General features: G+C 46.2%; 1 protein-coding gene across 2 annotated transcripts in view; it reads right to left on the bottom strand.

Annotated features, from left to right (window-relative positions):
- Positions 1 to 15,376, bottom strand: part of Fz2 (frizzled 2) — a 61,301-nt gene extending 45,925 nt beyond the window's left edge. Inside the window, exon 1 of one of the 2 annotated variants that reach the window (XM_070656974.1) lies at positions 14,781 to 15,376. The gene's annotated coding sequence lies outside the window, so the exon portion shown is untranslated. Of the gene's footprint in view, positions 1 to 1,537; positions 2,899 to 14,780 lie in introns of those variants that run through there. The other variant, XM_070656973.1, reaches the window with a different exon arrangement.
- Between the last annotated feature and the right edge of the window lie 10,225 nt (positions 15,377 to 25,601).

The raw sequence follows: 25,601 nt of genomic DNA, 5'->3' as shown, positions 1-25,601 counted from the left end.
GTGCGATTAACGCAACTTCCGCCCCAACGAAATATTTTTATCGCGGCTATTTGTACGCGTGTAAAGGCAAATCGCGACGGAGGGGTTAAAAAAAATTGGACAGAAGTGTACTTGACGAGATGTATTAAAAGTGACACGGTGTTACGAAGAGGCTTTCATCGACAGAAAGCCAGAGTATACAAGATAGACGACATATATCGGACGACAGTCAACGCGAGCACGAAGTGCAAGCGGGGACATTCCCCGACCGACAAATGGCAATTTAACACTGTCGACCGTCTCTCGGTCGATATTCGAGCGACCCTTTGACCGTCGACGTTAATGCACGGCTTGCCCTTTATTTCCTGCTGTCACACCGGCGCGGCGATACGCGGACTCCCCCCTTGACATCATCGTGTTCGCTTGCCGGAGCGTGCTTTCGAGCGTCCTGGTCGCCCACGCGAGAGCTATCACACGACGAGGGGCAGAGGGGCGGCTGCCTCCTCTCTCCCGTCTAAAGGATTTAATTACGAATTAATTGTGATGTACTGCGCCGCGGCTAATTCCGCCCGGCAATTCCACCGGTAATTCGAGGAACGCCCTAGTCAGCCAATACTTTTCCTTCCCTTTCAGCGACAATCCTCCTCCCATATCGGACAAGATCGCAAAGCTCATCTCGCGCGCATCGAGACGTGCGGTGACGACCTCGTTTTCCGCGAGAGCGCAAAATTTCCTCGCGCGGGGCACGACCCGGCGACGATAAGATCGATCAGAAGCGCGCTATCTCGTACATGACGCTAATGAATGATTGGATGTGGAACAAATTTGAATGGCGAGCCAGCGGGAGATTTTAGATACTGCTCGGCGTACAGCGGTGCGGTCGCATCTCGAGGGGATCGGGGACGTCCTTTATCACCGGAGGAGAATAATTCGCGCGGGCGATTTCCGTACTATTATCAAACATTCACGATCCGCATGCAGCGTCAATTTTAAATACACCGTTAAATAGAGCTGCGAAGGCGTGCTGCATCGAGATTGAAATCTCGCTAATCTGATCGAGCCCGGTTCGCTATTACGCACGCGTGTTAATGAGCTTTCCTCGGTGATTATTTTAATTAACAGCGATTAGACGCAGATGTGTTATCGCTACGATTTATATTTGCATATTATCGCTGCGTATATATATTTTCCTATAACGAATGCGTATCGATGATACAAGCGGCACGGCGGAAAATCATTTTCCGCCCGTCAATTATTCCGATAATCTCCCGGCCGGCAATACGCGGTCGAAGATAAGATCCCAGACATCTTCGCCCCTTTACGTCAAAACTAGTACGAGAATGAGAATTTTGTCAAGATGAATATCTACGTTCTTGCTCTTAATTGCCGTGGAAGACATTTATCTTCCTCGAAGACAGTCTACAACCGACGACCGAACAGCATTTAATGAATCATCCGGGAAGAAAATTTTATCGCGTAGCAACTACCTAATTCTGATAACGTGCTTTAACGGTAAAATACACCGCGGATTCCATACCTCGCTATCTTAGCTTCTCACCTGATAGGTCCGATTAGATTACTCGTAACGTTGGCGGTCCGAGCTTCTCGGACGCGCGGCTCTCCAGACGTCTGTCCTCGTCGTCCCCTTCGTACGTGCAGCTAATTGATAATATATCGACGTAGCCCGCGGTTATCGCACCGATCATCGGTTCACTATTCAGTCCAGCTCGACGTCACGCGTTGAACAATCGCACGAATGTTTTTTTTTGTATTTTCGTTTTCTATCGCTACGCCGTTTCGCCGCGTATGTCACGGCCGATTTTTTCTTTCGTCGACATTTTGATATCTGCGTAACGACGATATCATCCTCCTCTCAAGTTCCGGTCCGGATTCTCACGTTCTATTTTTCCCTCGTCGCTCGATTGAAAACGATCCTGGATCATACGACGGAAGTCGCGTCGCGGTATTTCGGCCGAGCTGTCAAAGGGACGAGATTGATCCTCGGCGGAAGTCCGGAGCACGGGAAAGAAAAGAAGCGCGGGGAGTACGGTTTGTCTTCTTGCAAGCGCCCAGGGATACCGAAGTCACTTCTGATGACGTTAAGCACCGACCACTCGGTGCAATCTGCCGCGATCCGGTACGGTTCGATTGTTTACGAAGTCACCGGCCGCGTCTTCCCACGTGTCGCCGCTCTAGTTGACAGTTTCGTGGACGCGCGATAAATGTACGCGTCGAGCGGCGACGCTCTCTTTTATGCAAGGCTAGCGTCGGCTGCGCGCGTCCGCGTGCTGTCGGTCTTGACTCTTCTCTCCCACGTACGACGCGCCGTCGCGTCTCTCGCTCATCATCGCGGATTTTCCACCGACCGGCGTTCAATCGCGAGCGCGTGCGTGCCACCGACTGTGATTGCGCGACGCGAGGGTCCCGCGACCCACCCGGGGTGGTATCGCGAACTCATATCGCCGCCCGTAATCACCTACTATAAATCTTTAATAAATCTTTATCGCGTCGCTGCATTAGCGATAAGTCCTGCATATCGATGCACGGAAATTTATCATTCACTAATTAGTAGACGACAACTTTTCGAGTTATAGTTACGCTACGCATTGCAAGAAAGCAATTTATCGAAAAGAATTTTTTTTTTACAGGGATAAAGAATCGTAATTATAACGAGTCATAATAATATTTGCATAATAATATTACTCAGCGGAATTAGATTAAAAGTTTATTAAAAGTTTAATCAGCTTATCAAAGTTTTTTTTTTCTTTTTTTTTTTTCAAGTATAATTATGGTAATTTATAATCTAATTGTATGAGGAGATGGAGAAATGTAATAAAGATTGCGTACGTATCACCGTTAACGGTAAGAGCTATGCAAGCGGGCTCTTGTTCTGTTTTAAAGAACCAATCGACCAGACGTCCACGCAAAAACGAGAGTAATTAAGATATTAATAACTTTCAAGCACAGCTATTATTTATGTCGATAATCAAGAACCAGTTCGCGGGATCCTGGCATACAAAACGAGACACTGAAAATTCCAAATAGAAAGGTGATCGAGCTGAGGCTCGGACTTAAAAATTCTCATTATTATGAATGAGACTAACTTGCAGCTGCGTGGCTGGAGATACGTCACGACAACGTCGTCGTTCTTCAGCGACCGGGCTGTATTTCTCAAGACGCGACAGGACTCGATTCGATACGGCATTACTCCGGATGGTAATGACGCTCGTAATTCTTAACGATAGTGCTCGGATAATGGGCCCCGTTGCAATCGGAATTGCCGCATGATGCCTCTCGAGATCAAGACTACGCAAGTTATTACAATCCTCGTCACGGATATTTAGCTTTATTCATAACGGATCTCGGCTAACAGTCGACTTGCTGAAACCGGCTCAGCGGGTAGCAAAAGTTGAATAGGCGCGGAGCATAAAGTTTACCTAAATTGGATTATTCGCCTTAACCATTGCCATCTTTTTTTTGCAAAAACGCGCGTTTATAATTTTCCGAGACGCTATACATGTGTGAATAATTTAAATTTCGTAGTATTTACAGAAAATGAACGAAAAAGATAAAGTATTAATTATCGACGTCTCTTTCTCGACAAAGGCGAGGTCAGGCGATTACTCGTAAAATCAATGAATTCGCTCCCTCCCGGCGAGAGGAGGCGCCGAGCACCGCGCGACACCCTCTACCTTCACGCGGCGCGGCGCTCCTTCATCATGCAGACTTTTTTCCTCCCCTTTTCTTTTTCGCTCGCGTTTCACCCACAAGGTACGCTACGCGTCTTCCCGGTGTGTTTTAGCCCTTCCTCGGCTTTCCGTCTTTTCCGCCAAAAGAGAGAGAATTACGAGCGAAAGGGGAGAGTAGTGGGAGAATGAGTAGCTCGAAGGTAATCAAAGGGATGGGCGCGCGCGCGTTTGCGAGTGCTTGCGCCCCTTCGCCTGCCTCTCGAGGAACATACGTACGGGAGCGTTGCCGAACAATCGTTTCGGTGGCTTTGAAGTTTTCCGCCACGCTACCCCGTCGGCTCTTCTTAAACTCGTGTGCGTTACGTACGCGGCAAGAAAGAACGACCGCGCCACCGATGACAACAAGGGAGATAGGTCCTGGCGCTCACGTACGCACCCACATTCGACCGCCCTCACTTTTCCTGCCTACTTGTTCTTCTACTCTTTCTTGAGGTTACAAGAGACGCAACGATAATATCGTCGAACGTGCCTCCGACAAAACGGGATCCAAAAAGGAGGTGGAGGAGAAGGTGGAATCTTGAAGAGACTAATTACAGTGTTTTTCCTTTGGAGATTCGTACGATGGTCATCGTAAGCGGATGATGGTACCTGCTTTGATTTTTTTTTTTTTTTTCCCCTCTATGCGCGTGGCATCGCATCGCTAAAGAGAGAGAAAGAGTCGAGAAGCGGTGAAGCTTTGAAGCGGCAACATACACGTCTCTCCCGTTTTCACTCATTTTTAGTTTCTTCCGTATCGCGAATCTAATCAGTCGAAAGAAAGTTCTTTCCATCCGATCGTCTCTCTCGTTCTTTCGAGGATTCTTCCCTTGTCAACGATCCTACGCTGCTGAATGTTCTTTTCCTCTTTCTCTCTCCCTGCTCCGGATACCACGCTCGCGGATTCTCTCGGTTTTCGTCTTTTTTCTCTTTGTTCTCTCATGTTCTCTCAGAAGGCGAGTTTGCTTCCGATGCCATGTATGCAGAAAAGTTCGCGAAAGTACCCACTTATTGTTTTCTAGTGGCAGTCGAGTGCAGCTTTGACGACAACGAGGTAATTAGTTCGTATTATACTTTGTGACATCGCGGAGAATGGCCGGTCGGAAAGCGAAAAAGAAAGCCTTTCTCCTTCTGCCGATGTCACCCCTCGCCCGCGGCCTTCTCTCCTTTTTCGAATCCTATCACAAATTTGGCCCTCCGCGTCCCTGTATTCATTTGATAACAGCCCTTGCGTGCGTGCGTACTTGAACGCAATCCACTTCATTTTTTTTTCCTCTTTATCTTTTTTTTTTTATCTTTTCTATCTACTCGTCGTTAGCACGATAATTTTCATACAGATGAACGAGCAAAACGGGAACCAACAATCGCTCGGCCGAAAAGTCTTTGTAGCTGATGAATGACGGTCGAGTGCGCGGCATAAAGTACATTCGTTCGCGCATGCACGGGGACAAAAGGAAAAGAAAGAAAAAAAAAATTTTTTAAATCTACGACGAGGTCTTAATGAGTGCGCTTGTTTTTTCATAAATTCGTAATTCTCAAGCGCGTATTGCGACAGTAAGGGAGGTTTCTCGATCTCATCGGGGTCATCACGAGCAGAGAACCCGAGCCTCAAAGACGATGCGCACAGCCCTTGTTTTCACATCGGCGAGCGCGCAGAAATAATTTTGTTTTTGTTTTTATATCAATGCGGAACGTCCTCGTTAACGTCGGAACGGAGTAGTCGAAGCCGATAGTAGGCGGATGGGCGACGGCGGAGAATTCTCAAAGACGTTACGCGGCCTAATTTTCCGACAGAAAGAGCATCCTTACTTTGATGCGTCGAGACTCGAACTTTCGCTGCAGCTTCCTCTCTCCCCCGTTATTCGCATCGTTTCTACTCGTTACGTTTGCCTGGTGTATTTCTTGCGAGGAAAAACCCGCGCGACCGAGGAGATCGCGCTGATAAGTCGCGACAGTGGTTTTAGCGCTGTGGATCGCGTTGCGTGATAAAAAGACGACATCCAATTTCATATTTTATATATATATATATACAACTTCGTTTATTTTTCGCGCTTGATCGGGAGAAAAAATAATTGTAAAACAGCTGAAATAAAATATAGGTCGACAGTAATGACGGCTGAAACAAATCGAAGTTCTGCTTGGAGGAAAGAAAAAAAATTATTCTCCCAAAGTTTTTGTAAGCCTGTCGAGCGTCGAAGAAGCTCAACGACGCGGCTCTCCCATAACTCCCCGTCTGGAAGACAAATGTTGGCGAATAAAAAAAGAGAAGTCCCTGACTGAGTAGAAACAACTGTAGATAACGCTCTGATGATTCTTTGGAAGCGCTATGTAACTCGATTACAGCTGCGCCGCTTACTACAGTTTTCGACTGGCGGAGTGGTTTATATTTCGTTGCGCAAATCTAAGCGCTCGCAAACAACATGCAAAACTACACGGGAACGAATTTATTTCAACGCTTTTGTAGCTGTCGTCGAGCCGGTGAGAGCGGGCGATGCGAGTGCGATGGAAAACTGCACGGCGTGTTTCTCCCGTGTGAGCAAAAGCATCTATACGACTCGAGTTTTACGCGGTATGTAAGGGCCGCGAACTCCCTCCCTCTTGTTCGGTTCGTTTCTATGCTTTTCTGGTGCACGACGCGACGCGGAGCGACGTCGATGAATTCTTTGATCCGCGTTGTAATTAGTTGGTAACGGGCAATGCAACCGTCCGCCGTCGCGGTACAAATGGCGGTAGCTACTATTGGCGGCGGCAAGGTAGTCGGCGAAGGGTCGACGGTTGGAAGAAGGGTAGCAAAAATGTTTTAGTGCCGATCAAAGTAGCCCGACTGTACTGAGGGCTTCTGCAGTAAGGAAATACTACTAAAACGAAAGAATTCCCCTGCGCCTACCTTCTCCTCTTCTCTTTCCTTGTAATACCGTCATCGTTAATGACAGAGAACAATATAACAGACGGTTGCATTGTAACTTACTATTAAAAAAATTTTTCTTTAAAACAAAAAAAGCGAATGAATATTACTTATGAATTAAATACACGTATATTTATATATTTATATGCACATAATTCATTACCGGTCGGTTTCAACCATGTTTTTTTTGCTTGAGTGAGCTCACGACTTCCCGCAGAATACGCGGACGTGTAATATAAGAGAAGAAGAGAAGTTCGGTACGTGGAAAAATAATATTCTTGAGCGTAATACACGCCGGTGGCAAAGCTCGGTGCTTGCGAGGCGCCTTGTTGAGGGCGATACTCCCCGCGCCCTTAAAGTACCGTCATCGTTCTCTCGTCGTCGTCGCGATGCGAAACATTCTGCGACGCCGGCGGATTGCGAAGGCACCAAGCGTCTCAGAGCGAGAATTTAATGCATCCGTGTAGAAACCGAGCGCGGATAATTCGGACGCCATTCGAATTTCTAGATATCAGTTCCGAACTCAGTTTTGATTTTGTACGCATAGCTCGCGATCCACTTTCAAATAGTCCGCATTGTTACCTCGACTTCTGATTGTAAAATGGGACTCTGCGATCCGGTATGCATCTTATTGCAAATGTTTTTACAATGACAAATGTTTTAAATCAATAACCCTCTCGGGGAGTGAATATCGACTAAACTCTGCGCGCGATAAAGTATGTAAAGCTAATCGAACATTCGGTAATTAACACCGACGGGCGTTCGACGGGCAACGATCTCTTGTGCACTCTTCGCGGATAAAATTTAATATAAATTTATTACAACTGAATTAAAAGCATTATTCTCCGATTGATATTTTATTTTCACGATAACGCCGAGGTGCAGCGGGCTCATCATGTGAAGCACGTTCTCCTAAGCGATTCGGTATCAATACCGAGTCCGTTTCGCTGTGCCGTCACGTCTCGCGATTCACTCCTGTTCGACGATTATGACGAGATTACGTCCCCGAGCGGAGCGATGCGATCAGGCCTCTGTAAACGCCGGCTTTCCCTTTTCGACGCACCGAAAAGCGACGTAACCGCGATCGATTCGTTACAGCAAACGGCCGCGCCACGCCGCCGTGAATTCCGACGAAGTTTCCGGGGTCCGACCCCAGGCCCTATGTCGCATTAATGCACCGAAACGTAGTTACAGTTTCGTAACTCTATTTTGAGGGACGCGCACGGTAACGCGCGCCCCGCGCGCACCCTTGATTTTCGATAATATTTCGCGGCGCGCAGATAACTACGAGAGTCTGGCTAGCTCGACGATGATGATAGAGAACGCCGACGTTCGTCGACGTCGGCGTCGACGCGGAATCGAATGTGAAGTGTGTCTGGTCGCTTCGCATAACGGCGAAATCATGAGTTCCCACCCTCCGCTCACCCTATACCCTGTCTCTCGCATCGACGTTGAGGGCCCTCCGTTTCTAGCTCGCTTAAAGTCGGCTTAATTACGCCTATCGTGGGTGGGCCGCTATTTGGAATATTGACAAGCAATGACGTGGATATGAAAATACTTTAGCGCGGGCAGATCGCGAGGCACGTGATTAATTCCGATAGGTATGCGTTCACTTTTTTACATGTAAGTTTCGTTACAAAAAACTGCAACGAGTTTACAGTAAGCTAATGGCCGGAGTTAAAAGGTAACGCGATCCGCTATTGGCCTTATCAGCAAAATTGGAATGTCACGGAGCAACAACAGAAGTTGTCCGTCTGGCGTATTAACGCGACGCAATCGGAAGAACCTGTTATGATTTATTAATGGACGGAGTGCTTCGCTTAGGCATTATGTGTCGTGGGGGCGACTATGCCGGGCGATTACGACCGGCTGTTACATTCCCATCTACCGTCAGATCATTGTATTGTCCGTCCGGGCACGCTCGGCACATATTTTTTCCTCCTGATTAATTTCCACTAGAAAATTAATCGCTTCCAGAGAGAGAGAAAGAGAGAGAAATAGAGAGAAAGGGGTTTGTTATCGGTCCTGCGTTAGCGACGATCGTATATGCGGTCTTGCAGATTCCGCCCAGCCGTGACGCGATCACGCACGCGAGAAAAAAAAAGAAGGAGGAAAATAAACGAGGACACGCACGAGCATAGAGAGACGTGGGGGGAACGATAAGAGAGGCTGAACAGAAGGTTGACTGGGGGGCGCGCGTACGAACCCCACGAAATATTGATTGACATCCGGGTGACAGATTTCACTGGCCACACACCCCTTCGTTCTTCAACTGGCAGCGTATACTCGTCCGAGCACCACCTCCTCCTTTCTATACTCTTTGTCATGCTGATTTGTTGCCAGCCGCGTAGAGGTGCTCAACCGCGCCGTCCGCCTCGTCTAGGATCAACCTCGCTTGATAACGCGGAATAAAGTTTACAAGTTCGACGAACGCGACGTCATTTAGATTCGATCAGTGAATTGTTCTCTCCTCCCCTCTCTCTATCTCGCTCTTCTATAGCTTCCTCGTAGACTCGTCCGGTTGTTTTGCTGCATTTGCAACGGGCAATACGGGGAATTGCGAGAGATTACCTCGTCGGGTTGCGGTCGCACTACCGGCGATTGGCGTCCCGTCGGTGAGACGAGAACACCGGATATGCAGATCTCGACACCGCGCGCGATTGTTTGCGAGGTACTTGACGTCTAATAACGTACAATTAGCGCGCCGGGTATAATTACGATTAAATGCCAGACGGGAATTATCATTTCCGACTAAACGCTTTGATAAACAAATTCCGAGGAGCCCGTACCGAACCGTACACCGGCGAATCTCGAGTTCCTCACGTTCATCGCCGTTACTCGTTATCGCGTAGGGTTTCTATTTGCCGTCGAGTTAGACAGGTGTAACGCCAACCGGAGTGCATAATAACGCGCGTTACGAACCAACTTTTACCGTTATCGATATCCCGAACATCGTTCGCGACGCGCAATTGACGTATCGATCTATGGAAAATCTATACGACGCGCGATTAACTCTTCTTCGGCAACTACGATTTCTCCCGGACCGCACGATATTTCATCGCTTTCGCATTACCCCGGAGTCAGAGATTAAATGTCATTAAAAAAAAAAATATAATGTCGATAGCACCTGTTCTTTCGAAAGTTACAATCGGATTTACGCGATGATATATAAACATTCCATAACAGAAGTTAATTAATTTTTTTTTATAATATAAATAAAATGCTACTCGAGTTAATAACTACAATTTTTTTAAACGATTTCAGACAAGTATTTCGTGCGCAGGACAGTGTTTCATATTTTGAAAATTAAACAATATTTTTAAAAACTAAAAAGAGATTGGATTTATGTAAGCTTATGTGCGTCGCGAGGAGACGAATCGCTCAAGTACGTAGCCGAAAGAAAGTGGGCAGTTATTGGGCGAGTTTTGAAGTGGCAAACAAGAGCTGCGCGACAAGGATAGCGAAGATAACGGAGACGATGCGATTCTTGTTGATCGCGGGATGCTGATTGCTCGAACGGAGGAGCCAATTGAAGATGTGACAACGACTCGACGCTTCTGAATCATGTCACATGTCAAATGAGTGACTCGGAAACTGTCAACCGGTCCAATTACGTCTTCATATGAATAGCCGACTCACAGAACCATCGTCCCACGCGCAACGATGCTCAATAAGTCGGCAGGTTCGGCGTTACTGACAAAAATGGCCCGATCGCTCGTTACGCGAGAACAACCGTGTACTTTCACACGTTCGTTTTCCCCGGTACATCCTAATCTTGTGTTAAATGCCGAGCGTTTGAACTAATTAAGAGTTTTAATCATTTTATGAATTAATAGATTTTTTCGAATAGCGAAATATTTATTTAAAAGAAAAAGAAAAACAATTAAAAAAAAATAATTTTTATTTCCGCCTATTGCGCCGAGAAAGCTCTTGCTCGTAATTATTTCATTAAATTCCAGTGGTGTATAACCCGCAAGGGTTGCGAGTATAAGCCGCGGTAACCCTCCCGCGTACATATCGCAAATATTGGTCCATTACGAGATCACAATGCTCTCTCACCTCGTATGTACCGCGCATAGCGTTAACCTCAAAAGAGCTTCTCATAGGGTGATTGAACAGGTAGTCTCGCACGCGCTACCGACGCGATATTACGTACAATTCAACCGAATGAACCGGCGGAATCGCTCGAATTAAAACGGAACACAAAAGATAATGACATAGTATGAAAAAACGTTGAAAATTGCGTTTTTTTATTTTATTTTATTTTTTTTTTATCGAGACCATTATCGTATTACCCGCATCAAAATACCAGTTGCAATATTTTATTTCATCTGTTATCAAGCAAGTGATTTTCACATTAATATAATATATTTGGAGAAAATAAATGACGCTGCAGGGCGCGTCTACGATTTATGAGCAGACGAGACTCGCATCGCAAATATCACGCAAATGACCCTACTCTACTATGGCGCGCAGTTCCTAAATTTATTATCGGAGAGCGAATGGAGCATAATTGAGACACATATGTAAAACGCACATGTGCCTCCCACGCCCACCACGTGATAAACGCCTCCGTGTCCCCCTGTCAACGTACTAAACTGCACCTCCTCCTCACTTTATACAGTCAAGCGCCAAGGATGCAATTAGTGGCGCACTAGTGATGCAAAATAATCGGATAAGCTCTTATTGATTGTAGCACGTGCCATGTGCGCAGGATTTGAATTTTTAATAAAATCTCTAACATCTAAAAGTTTATTAGAAACGTTCGCAACAATCGCTATCTCCTTTTTGACTCAATAATTTCTTGATAAAGTAGAGATTAGTTCCCGAGGGACTTTCCACGGTTCAATTACGAATTAACCGCATATGTGAAAATTATCGGTGTTCGCGAACAGTAGGCGGCAACACGATGGAGGCAGAACGCATGATATTGCTCCCGAGCGGATTTGAGTGCGTGCAGGGCAAATATTGCTTTAAGATTACAGGAGCACAGGACCGACGACGGCACGTATCTAATATCCGTAGTTTCTTACCCAGTGTTAGTTCTTTACGAAAGAACGCGTCATCACTCGCTATTTCTCATACGGCAATTAAAAGATTTTTGCAATCTTCGATCATCTGCGAGATAAAACTATATTTCTATTTCTTGTTTTTTATAATTATAATTTATCGACAGATTGTTACCAAAATATTTAAAAGATATATTTGAATTATGTTTGCAATAGTTTTTAGGCAAATTGTGACTTATAAGCGTGTCGCTTGTTCGGAATGGCAAAGAAATAAGGATATCGGAAATTTTTCGGTCAGTAATGAAGGCCCGAAATAGAAACTTCACCGTGTTATTGATTTCCGTCCTTTGTGTCGCGTGATCGAGAAAATTGCGGCGGTACAGGGTAAGAAGGCGCAGCCGGAGGGGTCGAGTCGGAATCGTTGATACGATTACCCGTCGCTAAGTAATGCACCGCGAGCCCGATGATACAGTAACGTTATTATCGTTCTTTCGCGGAAGCCAGCTGAATATTCATCACCCGACGAGCGTCAAGTGGTATATAATCCATGATAAAACCGTTTAGCCGCGCTTCGATTCTTTGCATTTGCATCTCTTTAAAAAGAAAAGCGTCGCGGCGCTCACAACGATCGCCCTATAAATACACGCGACGATTGAAACGTATAAAATCTCGTTACGAACTCTCGCTAATGATCCGGTAATGCGTACAATTAAAGAAACGGAAACAAGCGTCCGCGATGCGAGCGATTAACGGCTGAAAGCCGTTAATAAACGTGGAAAGTGACGGTATCGGTACTCGGCGCGACTGCTCATTCAGTTCATCGTAGCGGCTCGCGAAAACGTCGGGATTAAGTATCGCGAGGCGAAAAAATGCGGAAGGCGAGAGAGCGGCGATTAAGGTAAGCAGCTCGTTGGAGGAAAGTCGACGGGAATAAGAGCGGGTGGTGGTAGATAGCATTGAATTGAGCGAAGAAACAGCCGACATCGCCGGATGAGAGACGGGGAGGGAACCACGCGTTGTCCCGCGGGATCAGCTTGAGCATTGTCGAGAGGGTTGCCTGCTCCGTCGCTCGTCGCTGGAGGCCGCCACCGTTTGCCGTCCTCCCTCGCCACCTCGGTTACATTCGCCCTTCCTGCGCCATCACCCTCTGTCCATTCCTCTTGCCGAAGGAGAAGCGGGACAGGATAGAAGAGGACGAAGGGGAACGGCGGGTTATGGTAGGTAGCTCGGGACTGTCACTCGGTGATGGATGATTCTACCCCAACGCGATCAATTCGCCTGCCCCACGCGCACATGCCTCGAGGGTGAAGCTCACCCTCGTGCCTTATGCGCCGCTCTCGCTACGGGAATCGCGACGCTTCTCAATCTAGCGAGAAGGTGCATTCCTCTCTCGCGAGCTCTCGAATCGACGGAGAGGAACCATTTCGTTTCACGGTATCAACGGCGATTTCGAGTCGCCGGATCGGTACGGCATACCTACATTCCGGGCTCCTAAATAAGAACCGAACAAAGAAAACGGAAGAACGAGATAAAAACGCACCTGCTTACGAAGACGAGATTAAATCATTGTAAGAAAAAAAAAAAAAAAAATAAAGTCTTGTTTATACAGCTATTCTTTTCACTTAGTCGTTACATTAGATGATACCCGATCATAATTGATACGCGGTTGAAATCAAGATAAACGGCAAGCTATTAATTAGAAGAAAATCGGTTAAATTAATTAAATTACGCGGCGGTACGGTGCGCTGGAGATAAAGGTGCCTTTTTATCTACACCGCGACGCCGTTTAAGAGCGGCCGCTTATCGTACGTATGCCGACGAAATTTGTAGACGGGCCACTAAAAACGTTAACGACCGTCGCCGTGTTTCTCCGCGCTTCCCCGAGGAGGGACTCGCGGCCTTTTGTTACTTCCTGCTATCCGTTCCAGCTCTCGCGCACGTCTCGTCGCCTGGTTCCGTCTAATTTGCATAGTAATTTTAATCAACGTTACCGCAAACTGCGATATATGCGCGGCTGTACACGGGGCACACGTGTGCTTTTCGCATAGATTACGCATACAGGCGGACAGGTTGGTACGTATCGTACAATCCCGGCGGAGAGGTCCGCTGTTCTCTCGCACCAATGTAGCTCGTCACTCTGTAATTACTTTCCTCTAGCGGCGCGGCAACGTCAATTCAAATTCCTCTCGAATTACCCGGCGCCGAGAGAGCGGAGCTTTTCACGTGCACGCGCGTACGAGAATGCGAGAGGCGCGGGGTGTGTTAAAAGAGTGGATAAATGAGCGATATCGCGAGCGCGCAGTGAACTCGAATCGGTTCGGACGAGACAGGTTTCCTGGCTAAAGAAGTGGCGAAGAGAAAAGGCGGAAGGGGGAGTTCGTTGCGGGATTCTTGCGATTCGCGGCGTCAAGCTCGGAGGATTATTGCGCGTTCTCGAATGCATTGCCCGCTTGCTGATAACACGCGCCCGCAATCCCTGGAAGGCTGAAACGGCCCTCCGGATTATCCGCGCGCGGCGAAAGATAATGACGCTTATCGCGGATGAGAGGAGGTGGAAGAAAATTGCCGTGAAAAAAACCGGCGATGGCGATATTGTCGGCCAACATCGTTCACGGCTGCATTTACAGCCTCGCATTTATAACGGGATTTGCCGGGAAAGATTGTCGCGTGCCATTGTACGGCGGTTGAATATGGCAAGAACTTTGTTATTAATGACGCCGTTAAGTCGCATCGGTTAGAAAGACATTCACCCTCCCGCAGTCAAAATGCAAATAAACTCGTAGCGGTGGCAGTTCGTAAAGTTCCATATATAAAAATGTACATAACATACCGACTAAATGGATGATCTACCGAGTACGAAACAAATTTAAGAGACGTAAAATATCACGAGCTAAAACTTTACATTTCTACGTTATTTGTATCAACATTTTGCACGCATTGAAGCTCGAATTATTTAAGTTCCTGCACCTTTGATTAATATATTTACTAGTATTGAAAGTAGCTCCAATTTTTCACATTATTAAAAAGCCACTTAATAAAATTAAAGCCGCTCATCCGGTAACGGCGATGTTACTCGCTATCAGTTTCGCTATCGAAATCTAAGCTTACGAGAAAATCGGTTCAATTTCTATTCCGGCGAGTTTATCGAAACGTTCTACTCACCGGAGAAGAGAGGTACGTGTTACGGTCGTGTCCGGACCGCTTCGCAATTGCCGGCGCTATCGCACGATGAAGTCTCTTCCCGATCGTGTTATTTAGTCCAGAGCTCCTTCGGGAAACCGTCTCTGTCACTCGCACAATCGCGGAGCACTACCGGAGCACGAAAGAGAGAGTGCGGCTGGGCGCGAGGGAGAAAGAGAAAGTTCGCGTGTACTCGGGGGAGGAGAAAACGAGATGAAGAGGGAAAGAAGGCCTCGCGGAGGGCTGCGGTGACCAGCTTCAACACCGGTCAGCGTTTGCACGGAGCGTAGGTGTCGGGCGACGGTGAACGGGTTAACCTTGAAAAGGGAATCCGGTGGCGACGACCGTACGTAGGCTGTTTTTGGGTGGCGTGTATAGTACGGCGGGAGAACACGGCGCGACACACCGGGGACGCCTCCCCGTGACTACCGCGCGAAACAGAGAAATCGATAGAATGGCCCTGGCACATGCGTGCATCGCGGTCCTACTTCATCCCCTTTCATCTAGGGGAGAAACCGGCGAGAAGGATGACGACGACGAGGTGGAGGAGGCGAGGGTGCTGGCGACGCCGGAGGGGGGGAAGAGGGGTGGTGTTCAGGGGGCAAAGAGGGAGACGCCGGCAGGAAACGGAAGAAGAGGAAGACGCAGGCGGCAGGGTTGTAGACGTCGCCGGGGCCAAAGTAATGGGAATTTCTTTCTCGCGCGTTTGCCGACTCCGTGTGTACTTCTTCTCCCGTGTACGTCGGCGAGCTTTTTTCCGGGCACCGCGCTTCGCCCTCTTTCGTTTCTCTATTCGACCCTTTACGAGAATCGCGGGGCGCGCATCCCTCTCGAAAGGTGTATTACAGTCATTCGCGCGAAGGGCGCATCGTTTTAGAAATGATACTCCCTATTTTTTTTTTTTTTTTTTAGAAAATCCTGCAAAAGCGTACGCGTAACTCGAAAAGAACCACGAATTCTGAAGTAACGCGAGGCTCTCGAGCGCCAGGGTATTTCTTTTTAAATAAAATAATATTAGATATCGGCAGGTTCAAAGTTTCGTACAAATTTAAGTCGCAAAGTAAATTCGTTTTTAATCTTATTTAATTAAAAAAAGAAAAAAAAGGAATTATTCGGTAAATAAATTATAATGTCGATTGATAAAACATTACGGTTTGCGTAAGTATGTCTTACTTTACTCTAATGCAATACAAGTCAAATAAATTTAAATTTACGGCGCACTACCTTTTTATAGACTATAATAGCTTTGCTTTTAGTATAGATAAAGAATGGAGATTGAGTTTTTCTATCAGGTCTCGCGCCCGTTGGAGGTGCGACTTGAGATGGCGGAATTTGTTTCAGGTCGTTCTACTTCACTCGAGGGTTAGCGCGACGAAATATTGCGTCTCCGGTGACGCACGGTGCCTGGGAGACGGTAAGAAACCAACGGAGCGGTGAAAGGGCAAACTAAAGTAGAACAAACTATGCGTAAGACAATCACGGATAAACGTGGCTGGATAAAGTCCAAGGAATTTATCGTTTGGAAAGGGTGGCCGACAGGCCGGCCATTCCGGTAAATTTCCGCGGTCGTAAATTTCAACGCGCACTTCGGCACATTTTCATAATAGAGAAAAATCTAGAGAGTCATCCCGCGGCTTGCCTCTTATAGATATGTTTTGTCGAGCAAAAATGTATTTTCTCAACTGCGAAATAGCTCGCGGTTAGTCCTGACCACACGGAACGGGCTTGAAAGTTATTGGTACTACCGCGATAAAATATACCAACGTCGTTTGAAACATGTTGAAAATTATGCAATCGTTTGCGGTACTCGAAGTAAGCTTGGAAATTTCTATGGGAAAGGAATAAACTTATTGTATAAAAAAAAAGAAAAAAAAAAGTCGCGCTAATTGAAAGATATTGATTACGCTAGCTTAAATATAGTCTTAACGAGGTTACTCTGATCGCGGTAGCTTGGACGTACTCGGTCAATCCACTCAAACTGCGTAACCGCGATAAAAATAAGATCGACAACCGATAAATCACGATGGGCGAGGCATAAATATGGTGGATAAAGCCTCATGGCGATCAAACAGATTCGGATTGCTTTCGGAAGCAATTGTAAAATGCATCGGGCTGCGGACGAAAAGGGAAACGGGCGAGGAGAAGTACGTCGTCCTGCAGTAAAAGTCGAGAGATAGAAAAGAGAATCGGGGGGGAATTGCTGGAACACGGCCAGGCTGCATTTTCAAATGGATACGAGGCTCGCTCTTGCGAGCTCGTGCCAGAAAGAATTAAGCAGCATCCTTTAAACCGTGAATGATAATCGCGGCATGTTTCGCCTAATGGAATGGTTCGCTCCGGCTTGGCAAGTAATTCAACAGTGCCAATGGTACATTGTGCAGTTTTTGAGAATAATTCTGAGATTAATAACGCGGCGGTACTCCCTGGAGGCGCATAATTCAACGAAGACGCACAATTCATACGTGTGCAATTTGACGATATCCCTCGCGCGTTTAGATGCCTATCGAATACGAGCCGAGGAACCCTAGACTTCTCAGGAGGAAACGCCGCAGGGGAAAAATGTGCGGGAGTTCGAAGAGAGATTTCGACGTGGGATGCAGGTTTCACGGTGTCATGGCAACACCCGTCGAGAACATCTTTGACTCCCCGTTACACTGCCAACTGACTGGGAAAGAAAAGGAGAGAACGACGTACCGCGATGATGAAGAAGCGCGGTTGGTGGCGGCTCCTTCAAAAGGAGAATCGGCCACTCGATCGAGCTCCTATCCGGCGCGAGGCTTGCGCCTCTTGCTTGCCATCTTATCGAGAGAACGGTGGCGTGTGTTGAGCATATTGGGAAAGTGACAAGAAAGGAGACTGAGAATAGCGTGTCGTTTCAACGCCATCGTTTCGCGATACTTTGTGGAAAAAAAAATTTCGCTCAGGCAGCAGCGTATCAGTTTTTTTTTCTTTCTTTTTTTTTTTACCGGAAATTGAGTGTAAGCTCATTCAAAAATACGTTCTGCGATTATTTATATTTAAAGTGCCGAATGAAATAAGTATAAAAAGAATCTGCTCTTTTTTTGCCAACAAATGAAATTTATCTGATTTTTCTTTTTTTTTTTTTATACCGGACATTTACAGAGCGCGCGCGTTATTTACTCTTGCTTCATTTTACTTGGTACTTTAAACGCTTCTCGTTCTTTTACACATAATTTATATGTACATTCAAAAATATTAATTGTATTGCGTCGGACTGGTAGAGTGATTTAATACCAAACGGTATTCCTATCGGTTTCGTACCGCGCTTCCGGGATGTGCCCCATGGAAACAATATTTGTTACAATATGCACGCAAATGTATCGCGTTTTCATCAAGCCATTCTTTCTCCCGTTGAACCCATCGATCGGAAGCTACGCGCTTATCGTCACACGCAATGTGTCATATTTCGCCCTCCCCCCTTTTCCCCGCACACTCGGGCGAATTTAGGATGTATGCGCAAGGGACGGACGACCGATTCGAGTCTGACAAATCTGAATTGTAAATCTGAACGCAATTAAAAGTGTATCACCCGGCGGCGGTGGCGCGGTGGCCCTGCCACGTGGATAACCGGGGGCTCGAATCCGCAATTAAGACGAAGCATTACATAACGATTGCCGTAAAAGGGTCGGGCCGTATCGAGTTCTCGCGGGATACGGGCTTTTCCTTCGTCGCGGAAATTAGCGTCCGCCCGGAAATCGCGGCGCGGCCGATAGTTATTAATCGACGCGGCCGTACATCTCGCGCATACAAATTACTTCTCGCTCGAAATTACATGTTGCAAATTTGCACGGCCGTCAAAATTAATTATTTGCTCCAGGTGAGAGAAACAGTCAATTAGTTGCATTACCGTTAAATCGACGTCCACGCGCGATGCTATGAAAATGCGATTTTAATCATAAACTCCAATAACGGGCTTGTTTGGTAAGATTATTAAATTACATTAACCAGCGACGCAGAGCGGAGAGTGCTTTCTTACGTTTCAGTGTACCCGCATTAATTTTCTTTTATTTTCGCATCGCGCGTAGGACTATTTTTGTTTCGTCACTTGATTGCATTTCGCAAAGTGCGTTCCTCGATGCACTTCGACAATAGAAGTGTGTCCTCAACAGGTACCTAAATTTAAGCCGCAGTAAATGTGGATCGTATGAAGTGGCTCATCGAAGTGGCAAATTTCATTAAAGTGGAAAATTGCAAGTAAGCGAACGTCGATATAGGTCGACGGTTGCGCGAGACGCTGATAGCGAACAATTAGGGCATGTGATAAGATATCGCACAGTCTAGTTTTATTACAACGCTATCAATGTGACAAAATTAACGATGAAATTTGCACAAAAAGATCTAATACGTTTTATTTCCCGTTTTTGTCGCTGCGACGTTATTCTCTTTCGAGAGGCGGGAAGTTAATTTATCGATTGCACGGGTAACAGACTTAATCGAGCTTCTCGTTTACCTTCAATATACGCCCGCAGCGTGTAAACATTCTATCACCTCGCAAAGTAGTAAGTCATAGTGTGCTGTTGCATGGAACGTTGTCGTAACCGATAATAATAAAGCGTAATGGCCGCGCTAATCATTTTATCATACGACCCCGGCAATTATTGCAATGTAACGTTACTAAATTATCTTGAAAAATCATTTATTATAACTACAAATTTTTTTCTATATTGATAAATTATTTTGTTACTACCAGAGAATCTTTACGGCGTAAATATTGAAAGAAGCATATGGAAAATAGCGGTTTATTATTTTTTTTTTCCTCGTAAGCATTATACGACAAGCGACATGGCGTATTAGTATAGAACAGCGTCGTGTGTTGGCTAGAAGTGATGATCGGTAGACGACGTTCCAGACAGTTTTATAGCGACGGCGGAAAATAATCCACGATCCGGGATCGTTTTCTCCAGGCTGTTTGTTATTCCAGCCTTGTCGTGGAGACAGAGCTATGAGAAAAGAAAGGCGAGACTTGCCCTCCCCGTAGCATGATTTTAGATTGTGAAAACGGCTCGTTAAATCGTCAACTCCAACATCCGAGTAGTACTTTTTTTTAACATAGGTTTATTTCAGAATTTCTCTTTAGCTAGCCCCACCGTTCCCCCGTTTCTCTTTTTGGCTCTTTCTTCGCACCGGTATGCGATGACGACACGAACGTATTCGAATATAGTCGCGCTAGGAACTCGCTGATCTGACCTAATGAGATTGGCCTACTATTTTTTTTAGACAAACCACCTACTTCAAGTTCGCTATACTATCAAGTAGTTTTGCGCAGGGAATATTTACGCGAGTTTAAAAAAACACCCACCCAAAATACATACAGTTAAAAAATCGTAAAAAAAGAAGAAGAAAAGATTATTAATAAAAATTTGTTTCTCACTCACCGATCGATGCGCAGCAGCGGAGTTTTTGCAGCTAATCTGTAATATAAAAATAAGACAAATAAATTAGAAAAATGCTGAAAATAATTTCTATGGTTTAAGAAAAAAAAATTATATGCGGCTGTAATTACTTTGTAATTAAATAAATAAAAATAAAGTTACTTATTACCAAAACGAAAAAAGTGTCTATTTTTTGACAATGAATTTCTTGAAAAGAGAAGTAATGCTTACCCAGGGGTTGCTCCGCCGATGCATGTAGCCCTTCCTGAGCCTCCTCCTCCTCTCAGGATGTTCTGGATGTCGGGCTGTCCTTTCCAGGGCTCCTCTTCGTCGCACAAAACCCTCGCGAGAAACGCGGCCGAAATTTACACACGCGCGATAACGTACGGCACTCCCGAGACGCACGCGACCGACGAACCGACTACGATTCGTGTAATACTTAAATGATGAAATCGGCGACGCGATTAAAATCGAGCCCACGCGAAAAACGACATTCGCGAAAAATCAAAAAACGGCCGACGAACCGCCGGCAGTTCGTTTTTCATTAATTACGACGGCGAGAATATGTTGACTTCTTCACTTTCATCTGCACAGAAAAAAGGAATACGATTAGTTAGATTTTAGTGGCGCGACACGTGGCTGAGGTGTTCGTGGCGTACATCGTGTGAGTTATGTATGCTGCGAAGTATCAATGTCGCGAGGTACATGTTGTGTTTATGTCTTTGACTCCTACGCAGGTTAACCTAATCGAAGGATATTATATACCGAATATTATTTTGAGTTTCGTTTCGAATATTCATTTTTATATATGTACGCACATACACTGAAAGCCGGATATGATATTAGCTGCGACGGCGGCGGCTAGCTTACGTGATCTTGCCGTTGTGTGCGTCGAATCTCACACGATGCGCGTATGTAGATGTGCCGTGGAGCGCTAGCCGCAGAAAACTGAGGCGCCCCACTACTACCCCCGTTCTCGACGGCCGAGAGTAGAGATGAAGACGGAAAAAGTCACGTACGCTATCCGCCGTCGTCGAAGCGAATATTATATCTGTTTTCCAGTGTACCTATTTCTTATTGTTAATTTGCATGATAAGCAAGTATAAATATAAAAAATATATATAATTAGTCAAATTGTAATAAATTGTAATCATTTAATTTATAATATTATTTTCGCAAAATCTTCATAAATTTAATTAAAATGTATATGAGATATTAATGGTGTTCCATTAGTTCATTAAAATTTCGTTAAAACTAATTTTTAAAAAAGTATCTTTATATTAATTACAAAAAATAGAGATAAAATTATTTCGTAAATTATTCTTTGATTTCGAACAAAATTGAGCTCTCTTGCAGCTTCCAATTTTCGTGATAGTGATCCCGCGGCGCAAGTGGAAAAAAAGTCTCACGCGGGGTGAAAAACCTCGTTCATCTTGTTCTCCAATTCGTATTCGTTTTAATGTCGACATGTCGGCCGTCTTGAAAGTTCACAGCTGCGGCTGCATCGTTCGAGAAAGGGGAGTCGTTCGTAGGGCGGCGTCGGATTAAAGGATTAAAGGATACGTGCGCTCTGATGTCCTCGTCTCGCGCTACTTTCTTAACATTTTGCGATACGAGCAACGTTTCACAAATAGGCGCTTCTTTTCTATCACACGATTATTCCCTCATCGCGGCCCTCTTTTCCTCATATTTCTCATTCACACCCCCTCCTCCCTCGTTTTTCCTCTCGCTCACCCTCTTTTCTGCCTTCTTGTACTTTCCTTCTGCACCTCGCTCGTATTTTTTCCCCCTTTTCAGGATGTAATCCACGAGGCTTCATTTATTCTCCTTTGAAGCTGTTTTCTTCGAATCGCTCTTCTGCAGTTCGCATGAGCATTAAATGTCATCCGTGTGAAATGGGATCGCTGCATCCTTTTCGAGGAACTCGCATACGCTGCAATATCACACGACTACGCCGTGCGCGGTCCGTTTGACAGGCGAAAAATCGGGAAATGATGAAAGAAAATCGGAGAAAGTCGAGTCGTCGATAAAAAAAACGCGTCGCTCAAACGGCTCTGTCAAACGACTATTTTATGACACTAGATATTACGAAGCGCGCGTCATTTACTTTTGCTTCCTTCATTCTTTTTTTTTCTTTTTCTTAAATATATACCGCGGCGTATCCAGCCAAATTAAAAATTGCAAAATAATACAAATTAAGCTAACGTTACTTAGACAAGTTGTGATCAGCGACGTGGTTACTTTTAATCTAATAAATGCAAATAAGAGCCGATATTGTGCGCGTGGTCTTGGTATTACGCTACAGAAATTTGAGTCCCGATATACATAACAGAGTTCTCTCCTTCTGCGAGCCTCGACTCGTCCCATGGGCGAGGGTGCTCGCCGCCAAAGCGGTATGCCAAATCGAATGTGACGTTATAATGGAAGCGGCGTTAGTGGTTTTACCCGGCAGCTTCGAAACGAGAATTACGACGGAGAACGTCGTCGTTTCGTTGAAATCATGTGAATACTTTCATCTTTCTCGAACTTTTATAAAAAAAAAATTCCCTTTAGCTGCGAGCGACAAGAAAAAAAAACGCAATCGAATTACCGATCAAACGAATACTGGTGGACGAACGTGCGCACGTGCAATACGATAACGATAATAATAATTATCTCGGACAAAGGACAAATGACATGTAATGAACGATTATTCATGGAACGATAAAAGCTTGGAATGAGCTAAATTATATGTGTTACAAGTTATAAATTGCAAAAGGTTCGTGTAATTCTATCTATGATGGTTATCGTCGTTGTCATAAAATCGAAGTGTATATTCTGGCTTTAATTTCAATTTTAATTTTGACGAGGGAGGAAAAGTAAAAAATATATGATTTCTATTTATCGCATTTTTTTTTTAATGAAAAAACAAGCGATTTACGGCGAAAGTCTTGACCCGATAAAACTCGCGATATAACGTAAACGTTCCACGCCAGTTCTATTGCCAACGGGACACGCGATTGTTCGGATATTAGGTCGTGGAAGTTGTTAAAAATAGAAACGTCAGAGCGAGGTAACAATTTTGTCGTCATAAAACGCCAGCGAACCCCCCGGTATTTCTTGGGAACCCTCGTCTGTAATTGGTCGCTACGGGGGTCGAAGTCGCTCTCGATTAACGTTGCGTACGTTTCGGTAGTTGCGCGCGTACGAACCGAAGCAACCGCCATCAACCCGCAATCACGTTTCGAATCCACTTCTCGAGATCGAAGGACCGTACGTACGCTCGTCCCTCGTGACGTCACGGGCGACGCGAATCGCTCTCGACAGAGCGATTGGAGGGTAATCTGGAGTGCGTGCCTACAAGCAATCGCGAATCAAAGAAAATAATCGGATTAGCTGAAGGGTGGGATAACTCAAGCGATTTAATCCACGGGCCTGGGATAAAATCTGTGTCGATCTCGCCAACCGATTGTCGACGCGAATTCAGATCGATGCGTAAGAATGAAAAGTGCCCTACGAAACTCAGTACCCGCGTGCTCGTTTCAGCAACAGGTAAAAATGCGGTTATGAAAAATCGTTCATCGAGGAGGAGCGCGTAATCCGCTTTGCCAAGGGCTTAAAGATCTCTCCTGAAAATCTCATGGAGATTTGGTGGTTGTCGCAGTTGCGAGCCGGCTCCGTGAATACCCGGGGTCCGTGTACATATGTGCTGCGCGAGAACGCGCCGCGTCTCCTGGCCTACGTTATTTCGATCTCCAGCTACCGTCGATACCTCTTTCCCGCGGTGGAGTACGACGTCAGTGTCAGCCGTGAGAGTGACAGCGGCAGCCAGCGGGAAGAAAAAAAGCTTAGCCCTTCTCCCCCTCCCCCCTTCCCGACGTCGTATCGCGAGCCGTCATTGTCGAGAGGCGTTCGTTCCCCGTGTCTCCCCATCGCGGCGGGCCCCTCTTTCCATTGACAACTCGAACAGAGGCGAAGTGTCGACGGTGGACCCGGGGTGCGCCGCGCCGCGCCGCGCCGATTCGAATCTCGTACTCGAACGCGGACTCCATTCACACCGGCATAATGGCCGCGGTAGAACGCGGAAGGGGACATGAAGCGGGAGAGATAGATAGAACCTGGGCGCGCGCGTGTTCCTCGTGACAAGCGAATTCGCGTGTGAGCGTCTATATCCTGTGGGATAGGGCGCTCCGCTCTCCACGAGCTCTATGAGAGCAAGCTCTCTGACGCTCTAGCACCGGCTCCAGAGAGCGAGGGGCGTCGGCGACGCCCGTCGCGTTGACGCGTAAGCGGAAATACACGTCGATATTCCTCCTCTGTTCCCCTCCCCCTTTACCCGCCCGCCGTCCCCTTCCGCTCAGCTCTCCATTAGCGGCCACAATAGCGTGCCGCCGAATATTATATGCGCGGAACGCCTCGTTTTCGAGATACACTCGGCTGTCGAGCCGACGGTGGCGGCGTTTATTTTGCATACCGGACCATTGTTCATATGTCACGGACGATCCGTTCTCGTGTCGCGTAACACGCGTAATTTTCGTGCGTGCTCGCGAAATTTAGTCGATCGCGGCGCGTCGTCCGTCCGGCAATATTGAAAATAAACGCGGCGTATTCTTTATGAAGACATTCACTCCGTCGCCATTCGCTCTTTCATAGAATTAATCGTCGCGCGACGTTCAACGGCGAAAAAGGAATAATTTTGTCAGCGTGAGCATAAATTACATTCTTGTGCTCAATGCACACATAGTTTTGACACTCGAACGTCACAGGCGAATGATGTATTATCCATCGCGCGAGAATTAAAACCAGTTTCCCGTTTGATTAATCGACGTGAAATTCGCACGCGCGTGTACGCGCAGGTTCTCCAAGGAAGATCAAGCCCGTCGTATCTACGAGGGGCGAGTTGCTCGAGTAGAAGCGGGTCGCACAAACGGTACAAAGTGGATGTTCTTGAAAAGATAATGACGCGGGCTACGCGTGAATGTAAGCGAAGTCGCTGGAAAGCGTGTCGAGCATTGTCCGGCGTATTACGCATTCCCTATGTCCCGCCTTTGAAAAAAAAAAAAAAAAAAACCTCAACGCGCACGTTCGTAAGATGGACGCGTACGCTCGTTTTCTCCTTCGCGACGAAGCGAGTTTTGACTCGCTGGAATTTATTCGAGCTTCTCGAAACGCTGGTTGTCGATACAATCCTTTGCCGACGGCGATTATTACTATTAAAGGGAGTCGCGATAGATATTGCATTTATTTTCCGGACGCGTACGCTTTATGGATTTGCGGGACAAAGCTATGCCGGGAGTGGGTGACGCTCGGAAGCGTATGAAAGCGAAAGAGAGGCGAGAGAAGATTCCTTTGCTAGGGTCAATTTACGCGAAAGAGGCGACAAGGAGCGATTTGCCACCGCTTCTCTTCCGTCGCTTTGTTTTTTTTTTTC

The sequence above is a fragment of the Cardiocondyla obscurior genome, linkage group LG05 (genome assembly GCF_019399895.1).
Source record: "Cardiocondyla obscurior isolate alpha-2009 linkage group LG05, Cobs3.1, whole genome shotgun sequence".
Taxonomy (NCBI): Eukaryota; Metazoa; Arthropoda; class Insecta; order Hymenoptera; family Formicidae; genus Cardiocondyla; species Cardiocondyla obscurior.
The sequence above is the reverse complement of the archived record's forward strand: the minus strand, read 5'-3'. Positions and strand labels throughout refer to the sequence as shown.